The following is an 18,955-nucleotide window of genomic DNA, read 5'->3' on the forward strand; positions in this document are numbered from 1 at the left end:
AAAAAAGGCATTAAGGACATCTAACAATCTAGTAAAGGAAAACAAGACTCTCTACAAAATATTGCAGTTAATATAATAAGTACAGAAATCAAAGTAGAATTACTAAAATTATAAAGAAAAAATATATTATTGCAGTATATATAAATACTATGTATCTGTATATACATGTATGTAATTACACAGTCATGTGTAGTTTATATAACTATAAATATATATAATTGTTGACATATAACTGTATAAAATAGACTACAGTTTGTAAAAGTATATCTTTATTCTTTTATGGAACTAATTCTAAGTACATAGGATGAGACCTTTAGATTTGAGGTTCAAAGCCAAAAGAAGTGAAGAAAATAATGCGTAAGACTCATTCTTCAATGATACAGAAAAACAAAGAAGTTAAATTGGGGATATTGCTCAAGTGGAAGGAGGCCAGCAGTGCATACAAAAGTCCAATAAGAATGAAGCCTTAAGTTAAAATCTCACTACCAAGATAGACAGACAGACAGACAGACAGGCGCGCACACACACACACACACACACTTGAAAAGCAAAACATAAGATGAATACTAGTAATAGATTCATATATCAGATACAGAATAGCTCATTTTATTCCAGCATTAAAGTATCATCTTTTCTTTTAACTTTCTGATTTCATACCCCTATTCAACAGTCTCCAAACATGTTGGCATATCTCAAAAAATTCTGGGAACCTTCTCCCTTTGTATTATATCTTCCTTGTTGATCTCTACATGGAAGTTCATCAACACTGCTGGAATCATATCTTCAGTTGACAGCCCAGTCTTCTGAAACATAAACATCAGTGAATACGACATTGCAGAAAGAAATTCATCTGTTCTTCCCATTTTCAGGATGTCTCACCACCAGCAACAAAGTGATTTTGCTGGCTTCCCCGGACTCTTACCTGTACCCTGTGGAACCATAAGATTTCAACAATCACTTCTCAAAACACAGACTCTTGAACCAGAGGATTCCCCTTCGGCTGTCACTTCCATACATGCACAGGCTCTCAGCACAAATCCTATCAACCTGTAATTATAAATTACAATGGACTTGTATTAGATGAGTTTTACAGACAGAACCTGTGCTGACCCATAGTGCTGTCCATTTGACTGTTCTCATGATGAGACTGTTTCCTGTGCATTGTGCACCATTGTCATTCTCCTCATTTTACCGCACTTGGGACAGCCCTGTCTGCCCCTGCTTGTTGTGTGTCTAAAAAGGTTCACACCTGCAGGTGTACCGCATAAGGCTCCATTATCCAAAGGAAAATCAAAATACAATTTGTCCACTGATATTTTCATAAAACATATACTCTTCCTTTGTTCCTAACAGAATGTTTCAGAAGTAACAAGAACTCATTTTCACTGGAAACAAGAACATTAAGGTAATGCTGCTTTAGGACTAAGATTTCCTTCTAAATCTTCAAAATATAGCTAGCTGAAGTTTACATTCCTACTTGGATACAAAATATGGGAATGAAACTTCTATTTTCTATTAGGGGAATTTGTGCCTAAGTGTAGGTGTAGGATTTTTGTCTAGGAAAAGTATATATTACCAAAATTCATAAAATAAGGTAGAATTGCTATTGAGATTACAACTAATTTTCTACTCTATTAATTCCCTGCCCAATATTGTTGTTTGAGGTAGAGTTGGGCTTCAAGAAAAGGGGAATTCATATATCTATAGATCCATGGTTTCTAAAGTGCCAGAATGTAGGTAGGACAACCTGTAAATCATAATAGCAGAGAGACATAGATCATGGTTTCAATTCTACCTAGAACAAGGGGAACTGGGGAAGATGAAGTCCATCTGTTCACAGTCCCTGGAGTGTCACTTCAACATGTTTATTGGGTCCACAAGTATTACGAGACTAAATGTAATCATGCATAGACAAAGCCTTAATGTTTCAATAATTGGCTAAATAAATGTTCAGTAATGTTCAATTTTCAATATCTTGGAGGATACACTAAAAATTTGCTCAAGACTAAATCTAAGGAAGGTGATTATGGCTGGAACACAAGATGACAAAGGGAACTTTTCATTATTATCCAGCTCACAGAGATTATTTTGCATCATGCCTTTCTGCTTTTCCAGAAAAAACTGTTCGATGAGCCGAATAACAATATTTTACAATTGAACATATGAACATTTAAAGAGAAAAAGGCATGTGACAGCAGTGACAAGTAATTCGTTTTGGACAAAAAATATTTCCTTGGGGACAGATGCATGAAAACCTGAAACCTTTACTTTGCTCTCTGGAGCACTGAACCAAAAACCTATGGCTCTTTGGCTTTCAACCAACCTTACAAGGACTGGGTTAGACTGGTGAATGACTTGTATCTATGCTATGACCAACCTGTGTCTCTGCTTGAATCCCTGTCCCAAAGTGATTGAGTTTATCTCTAATGAAGCTTCAGTGAGGGATAATGAAAGCTCACACAGGGGGCCATCATTGTCCGGCATGTTCTTTCGGCTGCCTCTTCATGGATGATTCTGGTGAGCAGTAGAACACTGTGGTTGACCAGGGTCAACTGTCATGGAACACAAATCAACTGCCACAGCACAGATGTGCCAAGGGCCACTAAGTGTCAACTGATGCTTTGGAAGCAGTTACTGGTGATTAATTGATGCGACCCTGTGTGCAGATGACCTCATGACTAATGAGTAAAATTCTGATGCTGCACAGCCCCAGGGAGCAGGAGGTGTGGAGTGTGATGGGGGGGTGGCTGTGAGACAAGACCAAACATACTCAGGAAGGAAGCCTGATGTAGTTGAAAAATGTATAGTACATTTTACACAGTTTGGTTATGTCCATAATCATTAACTCACTTGGCATCCTTTTCTGGATCATTTCTTCTTCAAATTAAGCAATTATGGTAATCCAAAATAATTTCTTTCTGAAATGATGTACTTTTCTAAAGCTTTATACAATGGCTTGTTAGACATCTTAAGAAATACAAGGAATAAATGAATCTGAAAAATAAATCCACATGAAAACATAATAGGTCACATAATTGAACATTAAAAATGACTTCCCAATAACAATATTTTTGAATTTTAGAAATTTTCCATTACACTTTGACAAAATTGAATGAATTTAGATTATGTAATTTTGTTTATAAAAAGGAATATAGCTTTATGTGAAAATATTTATCAAAATGATTTTGACTAATAAGCATTATAAGAATGATTTCACCATTGAGCTCTTTTAGATACTAGAGCAATTAGCTCAGCTGAATTCTGTTGTCACTAACTTACTAACATACAGGGGTCTTTCCCCTCTCTGGGAAGTTTCAGTCTTGAGAGATTATTAATCTTTATGCAAAATAAATTGAGTATTTTATGATCTCTCGTCTTAAATTGGGATTAAATAGGATTAAATAGCTACAAAATGTATGAAGCTACTGGGGTCTCTGGTCTTTGGTTTTGTGATTCTTGATAATGACCATTTGTAACTCTGGTCTTTTTTGTTGCATGGGAGCTATCCCAAGCTCTTCAGCTCAAGGCTAATGCTCCAGTGAGCCACAGCTCCACTGCTGGTTTTCTGGTGGTTAACTGGAGTTAAGGGTCTCACAGACTTTTGTGTCTGGGCTGGCTTTAAATCATGATCCTCAGATCTCAGCCTTCTGAGTAGCTAGGATTACAGATATGAGCCACCAGTGCCACGGTAACTTCAGTCTTATAGGTGCCAGGTCAGTTTATCAGGCAATACAAAGGACAAAAAGTGAGACAATGTAAGAGCAATAGCAAAAGACAATATGTTGGAAATGAAATATTCAACTTGGGAGTGTGTGCAGGGGGTGAGGGGGTCGGGAGTGAAATGGGAGAAAAGCATGGGAGGGGGTAACAATATTTGAGAAGAAATATGCTCTCTTACATATGTAACTGTAACTCCTATGTATATCATTCTGAAAATAAAATTAAATAAAATAGGCAAGGACTTAGAAATTTACCAACATCATCTCCAGATTAGATAGGTAAAAATCACAGAAAAAGAAGAGATTGAAAAGATTCCAACTAAAAAGTATCTGTACATTCATATAATTACCCTAAATGGATGATTTCACATTGTATAGATGCATCAAATTATCATTATAGTTTTATCCATTCTGTAAATTATTATAAATTAATATTTTAGTTATAATTAAATGAAATCTTCAAAGGAAATGTAAGATTTCCTTTAAAATATCTAAGTCAATTTCTATATTGACAACTGAATTTTTTTCTTTTTTTCATATATTTTTATTGTAATTATTAGAAGGGTTACATTATATTCACCAGATAGAAAGTATATTACTTCACAAACATTGGTACCCTTTTTCAAGTCTTGACCCCCATTTCCCTCCCCTACTCCTGCCCCTCATCTTGTTTTCCCTCCTTCCTTATCCTATTTCAAGTAACCAAATAAGCATATATACAATATATCAGATAACAAGGTAAAATATTGTAACAATATGAGATAACCAAAGGACAGCAAAAGAAATGAGAGGTAACATAGTACATTAAGGAAAAAAATCACTCATTATATGGCTTTTGTTTCAATATCCTGGAGATCCTTTCATTTAGTGTCATACTATGTGGCTTTATGTATCTAGGTTTTAATTTCTATATTGACTGCTTTTCTCCAGCCTTATGAAGCCCCAGTGTTCTGACTCATCTGGTAAGATTTAAAATGCTGAGTTTCTCTTTTGCTAGTGATATCTCTTCTGTGTATGGTATAAAGAAGAAAGCAACAACTTCATCTTACTTGAAGTCCTCTCTCAATGGGAGGAAATAATTTTCACTTCACTCTGCATTACCCTCTGGGAAAACAAAGGACTGAGGACATAGTTCTCACTGGGACCACAATTCAGTTCATCTCCAAGCCTCATTCTCTTGGATTATCAGTGTGTGCAGCCTATATTTGCCCTAGGGCCTTTCACCTTGAGGTCCTGCTGTGGCTTTTTCTGCAGTGCTATTGGGAATCCACCTGTCTGGTGACCAGTGAATCATCAGATGGTGCTTAGTGCACCTTTTATTTATTTATTCTCTTTTGGTTTTGGTTTCAACCCAAGGGGCTCATTCTCCTGTGTCAAAAGTAAAGTTTGAGCTCATATATTTTTGAGAGTAATAATAAACTAAGATGATCATTTTACCTTTATTCTCTACGTTTTACTATATTGCTGCTTCAGGGGCTGGAAATGCTTTACTACAATTGAGGACCCCTGAAATAATTTCATATGAATATGCCTATTTAGCCAGGGCAAGGCCTATAGTTGATTTGCAGCACAGCAGAAAAACCACAAAACCACACACAAAATATGAAATTGTGGAATCTACTGTCACACTATAAGTCTGACATGGCATTAATTCTATCAGTAGAACAATAGATAACTGAGGATAATATGTCATAAAAAATGAAACAAACTTAAAAGTAATAAATAATGTAAAATCTGTAATTATACTGGGGAATAAATCTTGCAATAACAAAATAGCCAAATAGGAAAGTTAAGCCAAATAATAAAGGATATTATTTTGCTATAATGTGACATATAGAAAGAAAAATGAAGGGCCGGGAGTTTGGCCTCGTGGTTAAAGTGCTTGCCTAGCATGCATGAAGACCTGGGTTCGATTCCTCGGTACCACATACATAGACAAAAAGCTGGAAGTGGTGCTGAGGCTCAAGTGGTAGAGCTCTAGCCTTGAGAAAGTCCAAGGACAGTGCTCATGCCCTGAGCCCAAGCCCAAGACTGGCAAAAAAAATAGAAAAATGAAAATTATATCAGAAAATTAGAAAATTAACTAAAATGCTTATAAGCTAGTAGTTAAAATGGTTAGAATCAAAGATATTAGTAATCAAGTAGTAAAATGAAGATGAATAAGGAAATGAAATAAGAGTAGAAACAGAAAAAAAAACAGGAAAATTAAATGGGAAAGACATATAAAAACTGACAGATGGCACCAGTGCCTCATACCCAACTATTCTGGAGGGTGACATTTAGAACTGAGATTTAATGGCAGCTGAAACAGACAAATCTGTGAGACTTATATCTCTAAATAACAACAAAGAAGCAAGAAGTGAAGGTATGGATATAAGTTATATAATGCATATAAGACATATAAATCAACACCAAAGACAAAGCCAAAAGCTCACACCTGTAATCCTAGCTACTCAGGAAGCTGAGATCTGAGAATTGTGGTTCAAAGCCAGTCCATGAATAATCTTTTTTTTTCTTTTTCTACCACCTTTAATGAAGATTCCTTAAATGGAGTTCAGGCTAGAGAAAGGGCAGAAGAGAAAGGAGAGTATGTTTGCAGAGAGTTTACAGTAGCTGAGGAAGGTCTTCATGTCCACTGTGTGGGTTTATAACAGATCTCATTTATTACTATTATCATTTGCTTTTTATGTCAGAGGTGGGACTTGAACTCTGGGCTGGGCACTGTCTCTGAGCTTTCAGTTCAAGGTTACTGCCCTAGCCCTTGAGCCACAATCCCACTTCCTGGTTTCTAGTTGTTAATTGGATTTAAGAGTCTCACAGTCTTTAGTACCTGAACTGGCTTTGAACTTTGATCCTTAGATCTCAGCCTCTTGAATAGCTAGGATTACAGATGTGAGCCACTGTGCCCAGATCATTTATTATTCACAAAATGTAAATATTCGGGAAACCAAAGCTCTGATAGATTGGCTATTTGTAATCCAATTAGCACTCAACAGATTATTCAGATCCTAAGGCTTTTGGCTTCAGAGCTCTATTAGGCTGAGTATACCTTAGAGTGAAATTTTTGCTGCAGTGGACAGCATTATAGAAGCCACAGAATAAGGATTCTTTGTGTTTACAATGCTTGTCTAAGCTGGCCAGAGCTGATTTCACACATCCTGTAAAACAGCAATGACTTGACAAATCAATGTGTATAATTAGAGAAACGGGAAATGTTGGAAATCTATTTATGCTTTAGGTTCTAAAAAGGTACTGGTCTTCTGCCAACTGAGTCAGAGACTCGCAGTGGTTCTTTTATGTGGCATGAAGGGTAAACAATGCCGCTTATATGTCCAGCCACCTGCAGCAGCAGCACACAGCTGAACTCTTCAAACACTCTTGTCACTTCGTCAGATGGTTTAGATCAATGTACACCATTGGAGAAAGTGTCTTTCTAAAGAAAATCTTGCAATATGACAACTGGATGTTTTAAAATAGACATGCTTTCTGCACTTTAAAAGCTTCCAAGAGATAACATCATTCCAAAGTGTTTTTCCTAAATAAGCAACATGTTTCATTTCGTAGCTTGATCATTCCATGGATGTATGGCAATGGCAGTGTCTTCGTTCTGAAAGGTTCCTTGAAATGATGTTCTGTCCTTATTTCTGTCTATGTCATCATGGCTTCCATTGGTCTCCTAACACTGCAGATACTCTTTCCTCCCTACTGCTTGTTGTCAGGTATGTTATTTGACTTCAAGGAACAGAAATTAGTCTACATTGACTTAATCAGGTGAATAACCAGGTAAACCTGGACGCCATCAAACTTGCAGGTGTTGTTTCTCACTTGTGTATTATTTAGTAAGACACACAAGATATTATCATTTAGTGCCTTATTTAGTAAGATCTCATGACAAGATGACAGCTTCACTTCCACTTCCAGCCTTGACTTTGCTTACCATTTCTTTGTTTGTTTGTTGGTTTGTTTGTTGTTTTGTTATTTTTTTATTGCTCACGCATAACCTTGATTGTTTCCTTAAGGCAGTCTTCCCTAACACTGCAGACAATTTAGACTGTTAGACCATTTATTTCAGGTCTGTCTTCAGCCTCTGGATTTACTTTATTTTCTTCTCTTTTTGGAGCATTTCTCACCATTATACTTATGGTACATGTAATGTGTATGTTAGGGACAGGGAGGGAGGATGTATTATTTGTCCAATGCCTTGCTCAACTTTTCCCTAGAATCTTCATTCCATGAGTACCTAGGGAATGTTTCCTTGGTGCCTGGATAGCTCTCCCCACTGGGTGTGAAATATTGTACCCAGGATGGAGTAGATTCTTGGTACATATTGGTTTGAGTGAGTTAATACTGCATGGATCTATTTTGTGGCTTTACATTTATCTGTTCCTCTTTGTTTTTAGTATATTCTTATCTCCAATAAACTACCAGAAAACCAGAAGTGGTGATGTGGCTTAAAGTGGTAAAGCATTAGCATAGAGCTGAAAAGCTCAGGGTAAGCATCCAGGCCCAGAATTCAAGCCACATGACTGACAAGGAAAAAAAAAAGAGAGAGAGGGGAGGAGGGAGGGAGGATGGGATGGAAAGAATGGAGAAAGAGAGATGCGAAGGAAGGAAGGAAGAAAGGAAGGAAAGAAAGAAGGAAGGAAGGAAGGAAGGAAGGAAGGAAGAAAGGAAGGAAGGAAGGAAGAAAAGAAGGAAGGAAGGAAGAAAAGAAGGAAAGGACAACCACCAAGGCCTGGAGATAAGGGGCAGAAGCAGGTTATAATTAATTTTATGGGAAAGATAACCTCCTAACATCAGCTTCTCAGAAGGCAGAAACTAGAAGGATCCTGATTCGAATCCTTCCCAAGCAGAAAAGAATGCGACCACAATTTCAATAAACTAGGAACAAGAAAATCCAAACTGGAAGTGTGGCTGAAGTGGGAGAGGACCTGCACTGAGCAAGTGAAATAAAGCCCAAAATGTAGACCCTAACTAGCACATGAGCCTGTACACATGTGTTGCTCCTCTCCTCTCCGGGGCAGCAACACGGGAACGGGGAGGGACACACAGGGCCAGCCTGTAGTCCCCCGGGAGCTGAGCGAGATGGTAAGTGTCGAAGACCCAGCCCTCCCCCAATCACCGGGGAAGAAAAAACCACGCTGAGTCAGAAGCAGTGTTAACCATGAAAGCGCATCAGATCTCTCCTCTGATCTCTCGTTCTCTCTGATGCTCTCCGATGCTCTCCTCCTTTATTGCGTCAGACAATTAGTTATATACTGTTAGGGTAGGAGAAGGTGGGCACTGGGAAGCTAGCCAATAGAAAGAGGGCCTCTGTGCTACCACTAAGGGTCTGGGTGGGGCTTTCAGGTACTGGGCAGGACAGGTACAGGAAAGCGAGCGATACTTGAGCTGCTGCGAGACCCGCGAAACTGCGGGGGGTTCAATCGAGTCACGTACACAGAGATGCCTTAAGAGAGGTATGCAAAGGACCGAATGCCTGGTCAAAGCCCTTTAATTGCAGCTGAGCCAGAATCAGGCCTCAGAGATGGAGGCTAGGCCCCAACAATTCCCCCTTTTTTGTTTATTAGAACAGGGGGGACAAGCGCGCAAAACCCCTGTCTTAGGTCGTCCCCTTCAGGGGATCTTACCCGTCATTGAGTGCTCTGCGGCCTTCTGTCCCACAGTACAGATCACCCCCGGGCCTGTCTTAGGTTGTCCCTGCTCCAGAGATCTTACCCGTCATTGGCTCTCCGGGAGACATCTAAGGGGAGTTGAGGGATCCCTCCTCGTCCTTGGGCTCTCCTTGGTCATAGCAGTCATTGGCATTGGTAGCAAGCCTCTGGTAATGCACCTGTACGTTCATCAACTGAATGGATTCGTTCATCAACTGAATGGATTCTATCCTGCTTTGAATGAATTGTAACCTTATTGATAACACAGGGCCCAAAAGTTAAGAGTAAGAACAAGAGGAGTATAGGACCAAGAAATGGAAGGACATAGGGTAGCCATCTGTGCAGTCCGGTCCAGAGGAAGTTGATGATGGGTATCTTGACTCCAAGAAGAAACAGGATCAGCACTGTAAGGTCCATCATTTATTCTGAAAAAGAAGAGAGAGAGAGATATCCTCAGGAGGCAGAGAGCCTTCTGGGTCTTCATCAATATTATTGGGGTCCCTCCATATTTGGGGACAATATTTAAGATCCCTTGTAGGGACCCAAATTGGCTTTGTTTCATCAGTGGGGAAAACACAACCAAATCCTCTTCCAGCTGTAATGAGGGGATCTGGGCCCCTCCACTCCCCATTAAGGGGGTCCTTCCACCGGACATAGACAGTTCGATAGGGAATAGAGGTTGTCCAGTGTTTTTGAAAGGGTGAGAGATGTTCCCCTTTGGCAAAATTTAAAATATTGAGAGTAAACAAAGCCATCTTTAGCTGATCATGGGGGGGGAGTGTATTCCCCCTTTTTTGTTTTATTAATTGAGATTTAAGGACATGGTTATATCTTTCTACTATTGCTTGTCCTCTGGGATTATGAGGGATGCCAGTAGTATGGGTAATTTGCCATTGTTTAAAGAAGTCATCAAGAGACTTGCTTACAAAACACGGACCGTTATCGGTTTTTATTTGGTCTGGCAATCCGAGAGTAGCAAAACATTGAAGAAAATGACTGATAGCATGTTTAGCTCTCTCCCCGGAATGGGCTGTAGCCCAACAGGCATGGGAAAAGGTGTCTATTGTTAAAAAAATGTATTTAAGTTTTCCAAAAAAGGGAAAATGTGTAACATCCGTTTGCCACAGATTATTAGGCCTAAGGCCTCGAGGGTTAACGCCGCCCATTTGGAGCAGTGGAACCTGTAAGAAAGGGTGGCACGACTTGCAGGTCCTAATAATCTTTTTTAGGTCTTTAATAGCAACTTGGGGAAATCGGTGGTGTAGTCCCCTCCAGTTGGCATGCGTGAGCCGATGGAAAGAGATAGCCTCCTGTAAAGTGTAACATTCAGGATTAGAGGCTAACTGGTCAGCGAGGGCATTGCCTTTGGTCAAAATACTTGGAAGGCTTTGATGTCCCCTCAGATGTTGAATAAACATAGGAGCAATCCTTTGTTTGAGCAAATTTCTAGCTTGAATCATCAAAGGAATGATGGGGTTACTATCAAATTTAATATGAGCTTCTATGAGGTTAGGTAACAAATTGACCACATACAGGCTATCTGAGAATAGGTTAAGAGGACCAGTAACCTCAGATAAAGCTAAGACCACCGCATAAAGTTCCTTAAACTGCGCTGAGCCCTGTATCTCATGAGACAGGGTCACTGCAGGAGAAGAATTGCCTTTACCTGGGGGGAAAATAACAACAGAAGCCCCGTTCTTGCCTCCATCCGTGAATACGGTGGGGAAGGAGGGATCAGCTTCACTTAGAAAAAGTTTTGGAGGTCGCCACTCCAGCTGACTAAAGGAGCTCATCCATTTATGGGGACCATAATGACAATCCACTTTACCTGGAAAGCCTTCCATGGCTATTGCAAGTCTAGCATTATTTCTTTGTAGCCAAGAGAAATCATTAATCCTAAAAGGGACAATAAGAGAATGGGGTTCACTCCCAAAAAGACGAGTGGATAAGTCTCGTCCTTTGACAATGCAATCTGCCATCTGGTCAATCATGGAGTAAACTCTAGGTGTTCCTCCAACTGACAGGTGAATCCAGTGAAGAGGTTCCCCTTCCTGGCCTAAAAGGGCAGTAAAGAGGGTCTGTCCTGATAGGACATAGAGCGTTAGGGGCATAGCAGGATCATACCTCTTTAAGGTTGCTTCATCAATAGCTAATTGAATTTTATTTAGAACCTCTTTATGATCAGCTGACAACGTTACTATGGAGGTCAGATCAAGACCCTTTAAGAGATCAAAAAGAGGTGTGAGGGTTGCAGTGGTTATAGAGATCCATGGTCTCATCCAATTAATTTCACCAAGAAGTTTTTGAAGTTGGGGCAGGGTATAAGTATCTTGGATAGCCAATTGGGGTTTTAAAGGAGACACAACATCCAGTGTTAGGACAGATCCCAGGATTTTAAAGGGGGGTATCTTTTGGATTTTTTTCTGGGGCAATTTGGAAGCCATTATCTTTTAACAGTTGGAGACATTTATTAAAAAGACAATCTAAATGCTGAGTGTCTGGGCTTCCTATAATGATATCATCCATATATACATAGAAAAGTGAGCCTGTCTCCTCGTTAAGAGGGGATAAGACTCTAGACATATAGTCCTGACATATAGGTGGACTATTGGCCATACCTTGAGGTAGAACTGTCCATTCAAAACGCAAATCAGGGCCCTTATAATTTAATGAAGGAAGGGAGAAGAGGCAAACTTCTCAGTATCTTCCGGGTGGAGAGGAATAGAGAAAAAAGTCTTTGATGTCTATGACTATGAGATATTGGTCATTAGGAATGGCAGGTATCCAGGGCATCCCTCTTTGGGGGGGGGTCCCAAAAAGTTCCATCCTCTCATTTATTTTTCTCAAATCTTGGAGTAGTCTCCACTTGCCATTAGGCTTTTTAATCACAAATACTGGGGAGTTCCAAGGGCTCAGAGAGCGTTGGAGATGTCCCAACTGGACTTGTTGGTCAACCAAATGGTGAAGTTGCTCTAATTTTTGGCGAGGCAACGGCCACTGCTCCACCCAGACAGGGGGACCCGAGATCCAACGTATTTTCGGTGTCCCCGGAGGAGCAGTGGCCCTTAGGATTGGGGGTGAGGCCGAGAGCAGCAAAGTAGTTGATCCCTTCTGGCCAACCCAAATGTAGGGTGGTTTTTATAACTTCTTTGATCTTCAAGAGAGTATTGCCAATATTCCTCATCATCCAGACCATTATCATAAGAGGCTTTACGGTCAGTGGTAATAAATGCCTCTGCTTCCCCTAATACATCTTGACCTAGCAAATTGGCGGTTAAGCCTGAGGCCACTAGGGGGTGAACTTCTCCTGTATTGCCATCGGGATCCTCCCAAGTTACCCAATCAGCTGTCTGCTGTGATCCTGTCTGTCCTCCAACCCCCAACAGAGGTGGGCCGGCAACCAGCTTCCACTGAGTGGGAATCTCCTCTTTCCTAAGCACTGTCCGATCCGCGCCTGTATCAATGAGGCACTTGAAAGGCTTTCCTCCTATAATGAACACCATCTTAGGCCTAACCCCAGACACGAGAGGCACCATCCAATGTGCACGCGCTGGAGTTTTCCCCTTATTTAACGGGGCTGGGGTACGCCCCTCTTGGAGTTTAAAGGCCTGCCCTGAATATCAGTTTTGGATCGGCAGTCTTTAGCCCAGTGAAATCCTTTTCTGCACCTAGGACAGGGGGTGCGAGGCAAACTGGAGTCTTGTGATCTATTAAATGGAAGCGGCGGCGGTGGCGGTGGAGGCTTATTGGGACAGTCTTTCTTAAAATGTCCCTCTTGACCGCATCCAAAACAAGTACGCCCTCTCCCAGGGAGTGCCTGCCTGAGGGTGGAAGCAAGGGCGGCCATATCATCTCTACGGGAGGCCTGAAGCACAGCCGCCATCATCTGTGCCTGGTGGGAATGAGTACCTATGTCCTGGGAGGCCACGATCCACCTCTCCATGGATCTGCCTTTTAATCCTGAACAAGCCATCTTGTGCTCATTGTTCATACCCTCCCAAACCATCATCTTAACAAACTGGTCCCTAAGATCTCCAGGAGGGAACTTTCTTTTTATACTCCCCTCAACTCTATCAATAAAAGTGGACAGGTCCTCTTCTGGTCTTTGGTTAATTCCTGCTATCGGAGACTCAGAGGGACCCTCCTCCAGTTTTCTCCAGGCCGCTAGGCCCAAAGCTCTAATCTGATCCTGATAGGGAGAGGGGATGGCGGCCTGCTGGATCCCCGTTGAGTACTGATCAGAGGTCCCTGCAAGCATCCCCAAAGTAATGGGGATCATAGGTTGAGCATGATGGTTCCTCTCTGCCTGCTGGCGGCATTCTTCTTTATACAGGGCGCACCACTTAATGAAAAGCGGGCCTGGAAGGACTGCCTTGGCCAGGGCCATCCAATCGGCTGCGGTACATGGTTGATGAGCAAGGCCTTTAAGGATGGTTTCTGTCCAAGGAGCATTAGGGCCATCCTCTAAAACAGCCTTCTTGAGTTCCTTAAGGTCGCTAGGTTCCCAGGGATACCAGGCTGCAGGGCGGTTACCGCCCGGGTTGATATTAACAGGGAAAAGCTGGCAGTACTCTGGGCCATGTGGTGGATAGAGCTCTGGCGCCGAGGGGGTTAGGAAACTAGGAGGGCCACTCAGGCCCAGGCCCTCCTGTGAGACTATGGAGGCCTCATAGCCTGGGTTTGATGGGGGAGGGGTAAAGGGTGGCTCCTTCTCATCTCCCTGAGGGGAACTTGGCCTTTCAGTAGACAATGAGAGATTAGCATCCGCTGGGAGTAAGGGAGGCATCTGGCCTCTCTTTGTTAACTGTGTCCCCAGGGGACTCAGCTCTCAGGTTGGAGAGGCGAGGGGAAAAGCAATCCTTTAGAGCATACAGGACGGGGATAGACTCCTGGTGGAGGAGTCTCGCCTCTAATCTGGGCATTTCTGATGACCTGTTCTATTTCATCCCACGTGCTCCAATCACCCAAGTTACTAGCTGGCAGCCACGGGGCAATTTTAACTAGAGTATCCCAAACTTTACATGTCTGTGTAGCTAAAATCTCTAACCCTCGACTTTTAAGGAAGAGCATAAGAGAGTCGAGGGAAGGGTCATTCTTAGAAAATATCTTTCCCATATTTGATGGGAGTACACTTACCCGCAGTCTGATTAGCTCGTCGGCGGTGAGTTTCTCGAGCACGTGGAGCCCTCACACGGGCGGCAGTTTCCTCACACGGGGCACCAGCTGTTGCTCCTCTCCTCTCCGGGGCAGCAACACGGGAACGGGGAGGGACACACAGGGCCAGCCTGTAGTCCCCCGGGAGCTGAGCGAGATGGTAAGTGTCGAAGACCCAGCCCTCCCCCAATCACCGGGGAAGAAAAAACCACGCTGAGTCAGAAGCAGTGTTAACCATGAAAGCGCATCAGATCTCTCCTCTGATCTCTCGTTCTCTCTGATGCTCTCCGATGCTCTCCTCCTTTATTGCGTCAGACAATTAGTTATATACTGTTAGGGTAGGAGAAGGTGGGCACTGGGAAGCTAGCCAATAGGAAGAGGGCCTCTGTGCTACCACTAAGGGTCTGGGTGGGGCTTTCAGGTACTGGGCAGGGCAGGTACAGGAAAGCGAGCGATACTTGAGCTGCTGCGAGACCCGCGAAACTGCGGGGGGTTCAATCGAGTCACGTACACAGAGATGCCTTAAGAGAGGTATGCAAAGGATCAAATGCCTGGTCAAAGCCCTTTAATTGCAGCTGAGCCAGAATCAGGCCTCAGAGATGGAGGCTAGGCCCCAACACACATGTACATGAGTATGCAACCCCCCCCACACACACACAAGGGTTACTTTTGAACAGGGAAGCAAGTTATACATTAAAGATAGCCTCAAATCTCTGAGACATAATAGCTCATACTTATTGCAGCATTAAAATACCTTTTAGATTTCTGATTTCGTATTCCCCTTCTACAATCTCCAAAGAACCTGGCACAATGCAAATTCTAGAAACACTCTTCCATTGGATTATATATTCAGTGTTGGAAATTCATCATCATCACTTCAGGAATCATATTTTTTATCAAGAATCCAATCTTCAGAAACACAGATATATGTTATTAGAGAGAGGCACTCATCTTCTCTTCCCACCTGCACAAGGGGCAGTTGCTTACCTCAGTTCTGTGGAGCCAGAAGCCTTCAAAAACCACAAGTCATAGACTCCTGAATCAGGAGTCCCCTTCGTCTTGTCACTGCTATGCATGTGTAGAATCACGATAACGCTATAGCTCTCAGCACAAATCCTATCTTCCTTAAATTAGAACTGTAATGGATAGATGTTGTATTAGATGGGTTCAATGCATTGACACTAGGCTGACTCAGAGCTGTTCCCATAGTGTTGTATTAATAAGATGGTGCATTGTATGTATGGTGACGTTCTCATTTTGCCAAACTTGACTACATGGCCCTGCCTGTCTCTGTGTCTAATGACCGATGTCTTCCTTTTCCCTTGTCCTCTTCCCTCTTCAAGGTTTCCACCAACTGAGCAACTTCTCTGAATTCCAAACAACTTACCTTCAGGAGGGCCTCATTTTATGCTTGGTAACACACAGGGGGTCCTTGTTAATGGCACTGAGAGAATACCAAAGAACTGGGAGGGGATGAACCAGTGACTTGTTTAAATTAAATTGCTGTATTTGTTTTGTAGGTAAAAAGATTGATATCTGCAAGCATTCAAACTATGATATACTGCACTAGGCTTCAAATTCCAAAATAAAAATTAAGCCACACAATTCATATATATTTAGATCCAGTTTTTTCAAATATTTGCTTTATTATAGTCACTTTTTAATATTCACAGAGTAGAGAAGTAATAATAGCCCATTTTCACTAGAAACAGTGGTATGAAGTGAATTTTCCTGTTTTAGAGCTATCCTTGATGGAAAAAGCCTGAGGAGAGAAGTAAAGCAAACTTGGAATCTTCAGCAGAGGAGGTAAAAGACAGCCAGGCCATATTAATGATTGAGCCTACATATGGCACCAGAGTCTATGACATTATTAATTTTGGATGGAATAAACTCTTACAGTAATTTGGCTTGAAATGAACAAAAATTTTAATACCAGGTAAAAGTGTTGTTCAGGTAAAATTTAGAATTTCTCATTCCATTACCAATGAGCAACATATATTGCTACCTAAATTACAGTTGGATCTCTGGATAATGGCAGTCCATATACCTGAGGAGGTCTGGTATTGACAGTTGCCTGTACTTAGATGGACAACATAAAACCTCAAACTAGCACGGTGTCAGAGAGCATGGATTCAGACTCCAGTCGGAGCCATGTATGGACATGGAAAGGCCTTATAACTCATCTGTCCACAGTGCTCTGGACTGTCATATGAACATGTCTATTGGGTCTCTTAGTAGGTATTATGAGGCTCAACATAATTAAGCATTGGTTAATTATCAATGTTACAATGACTGGTTAAGTAAATGTTCAATGGCTTTTCAATTTTAAATATTCTGGGGGATATTCTACATGTTTCCTTATGGATGGCTGCAAAAAAAGGGAGAATAAGATGATACTTCTCACTTTTCCTGGTATGACTATTCAAACTTATGGAAAATATTTTGAAGCATTTATTTTTTAATTTTATAATTTATTTTTGCCAGTCCTGGGACATGAACTCAAGGCCTTGGCACCATCCATGAGCTTCTTTTGCTTAAGGCTAGTGCTCTTTCACTTGAGCCATAATGCCACTTCCTGCCTACTCTGAGTGATATATTGGAAATAAGAGTCTCCTGGAATTTCTTGCCCAGCCCGTTATACTCAGATGTCAGTCTCCTGAGTAGCTAGAAACACATATGTAAGCCTTCAACACCCAGAAAAAGCATTTCATATCATTCCACCCTCTCCCACTAGGTAAGTACTAGGGGGATAAGTTGAGTGGGGATATTTCATAGTTGAGAACAGTGACATTTAGAGAGATTAAAATAAATCAATGACTTACTGGAGTAGTTAAGAGTGACATGTAATTGTGGTGAATAGTAGTTGTTTCCCTGGGAAGAGAGATCTGTGAAAACCTGAGACTTTTGCTTTATACTCTGGAACACTGAAGCAGGAGCTTGTGACTGTTTTCCACTAAAAACTTGATCGAGGCTTCTGTGTTGTGTCTTTCAAGGAGTGGGTAAGCTAATAGAAGGACTCAAACCCATGTCCTCATTTTTGGTCTCTGATTTCATCCCTGTCCTAAAGTGATGTAGATTACCTCCAATGAAGCCTCAGTGAGGGATACTGTAAGCTCACACTGGGGGCCATAATTCAACAACTTCCTTCAGCTGCCTCTTCATGGATGATTCTGATGAGCAGTAGAACACTGTGGGTGATCAGGATCAACTGTCATGGAACACAAACTAACTGCCACAGCACAGATGTGCTAAGAGCCACTAAATGTCAGCTGGTCAATGCCTTGGAAGCAGTTACTGGAGATTAACTGATAAGTGACCATGTGTGCTCTCAGGACTACTGAATTAACTTTACAAATGCCACTGTTCAATGTTGATCTGAAGAACTGTAATTTCATCCTGGCTTATACTTTTCTATCCATATTCCTTATTGTCAGTAGCCTGAAGTGTGTATCTTCCCCATTCATTTTCTTCTCCTCGAGACCTATCCTCACTTCTTTCCCCTATCAACATCCTGCAGTGGCAGAAGACAAAATCTTAGAAGAAACCCTCAGTAGCTATGGCCTGGGATCTTTACCCAAGATATTTCAATTTCTCTATGCCTTCTTCTAGCCCCAAATGTCCATTCCACTGACCCAACTGCACTGTTCCCCACTTCTTTCTCTATATTTGTTGATCTTGAACAATAAGGATCCTGTCTGAACCAATTCCAGAACCAAGCTAAACATTTTTGTTTTAAAAGTCTCTGAAGAAGATGCTTGTATATAGTATTGGATTCTGGCATCAGATATTAAAAGTGCTTGACTATGAATCTTGAATTCTTGCGAAACCTCTCTTGAGTTCCATGATTAACTTATCATCGAATGTAGCTTTGAGCTACAAACTCAGAAGTTAAGCACCAAGTATCATGTGTGTCCCTCACCCAAGGGTGGAAGTGGGGACAAAATAGAGAAAGGTGGCAGGAGGAGGGGACGGAGTACAGGATTTCAGGATATTTTTAAGGTTCCTTATCATACCTCAGGGAAGACAAATTAGATACATTAAAATATGTCCACATTACAATGATAGAGTTTAGATGAAAATAAAAATAAATGGCTTCTTATATTTTTCCTTTTGAAATAAAATTAAGTCGTGCAAAGTATGTATGTAACTGGGTTTCTTGTTAACAGGCTAAAGGGGTTTTAAGGCTTGGAAAATTATTGTGGACCTTTTGATTCAGGATTAGTGGACTCTGGCTACAGAGTTCTCCTCTTGAATAAAATCACAGTCCCACTATTCTGCTCACTGTGCACCCTCCTGTGAGGTTTCACCTTGTTCTGTCATATACACAGGTGTCATTGTGTCTCAAATAGGTTATCTAATCCTCTCCCAGCTATGCACATTAGACAAACCCACAGGCAACTCAAATTTGCTTCCAGAGAGCTCACTGTG

General features: G+C 41.4%; 1 long non-coding RNA gene across 3 annotated transcripts; it reads right to left on the reverse strand.

Moving 5' to 3' along the window:
• Window positions 1–513: 513 nt before the first annotated feature.
• On the reverse strand, window positions 514–17,692 carry LOC150057505 (uncharacterized). 3 transcript variants are annotated; one of them, XR_016536764.1, is made up of 5 exons: window positions 17,350–17,692; window positions 15,515–15,663; window positions 2,851–2,994; window positions 923–1,047; window positions 514–803 (listed from the first exon to the last, which is right to left on the reverse strand). It is a non-coding gene; the product is annotated as an uncharacterized LOC150057505 (long non-coding RNA). The 3 variants fall into 3 exon arrangements; XR_016536765.1 differs by having other exon boundaries at window positions 17,608–17,684; XR_016536766.1 differs by lacking the exons at window positions 15,515–15,663; window positions 17,350–17,692 and adding an exon at window positions 15,282–15,432.
• Between the last annotated feature and the right edge of the window lie 1,263 nt (window positions 17,693–18,955).

Source organism: Megascapheus bottae, chromosome 10 (genome assembly GCF_031878675.1).
Source record: "Megascapheus bottae isolate mThoBot1 chromosome 10, mThoBot2.hap1, whole genome shotgun sequence".
NCBI lineage: Eukaryota > Metazoa > Chordata > Mammalia > Rodentia > Geomyidae > Megascapheus > Megascapheus bottae.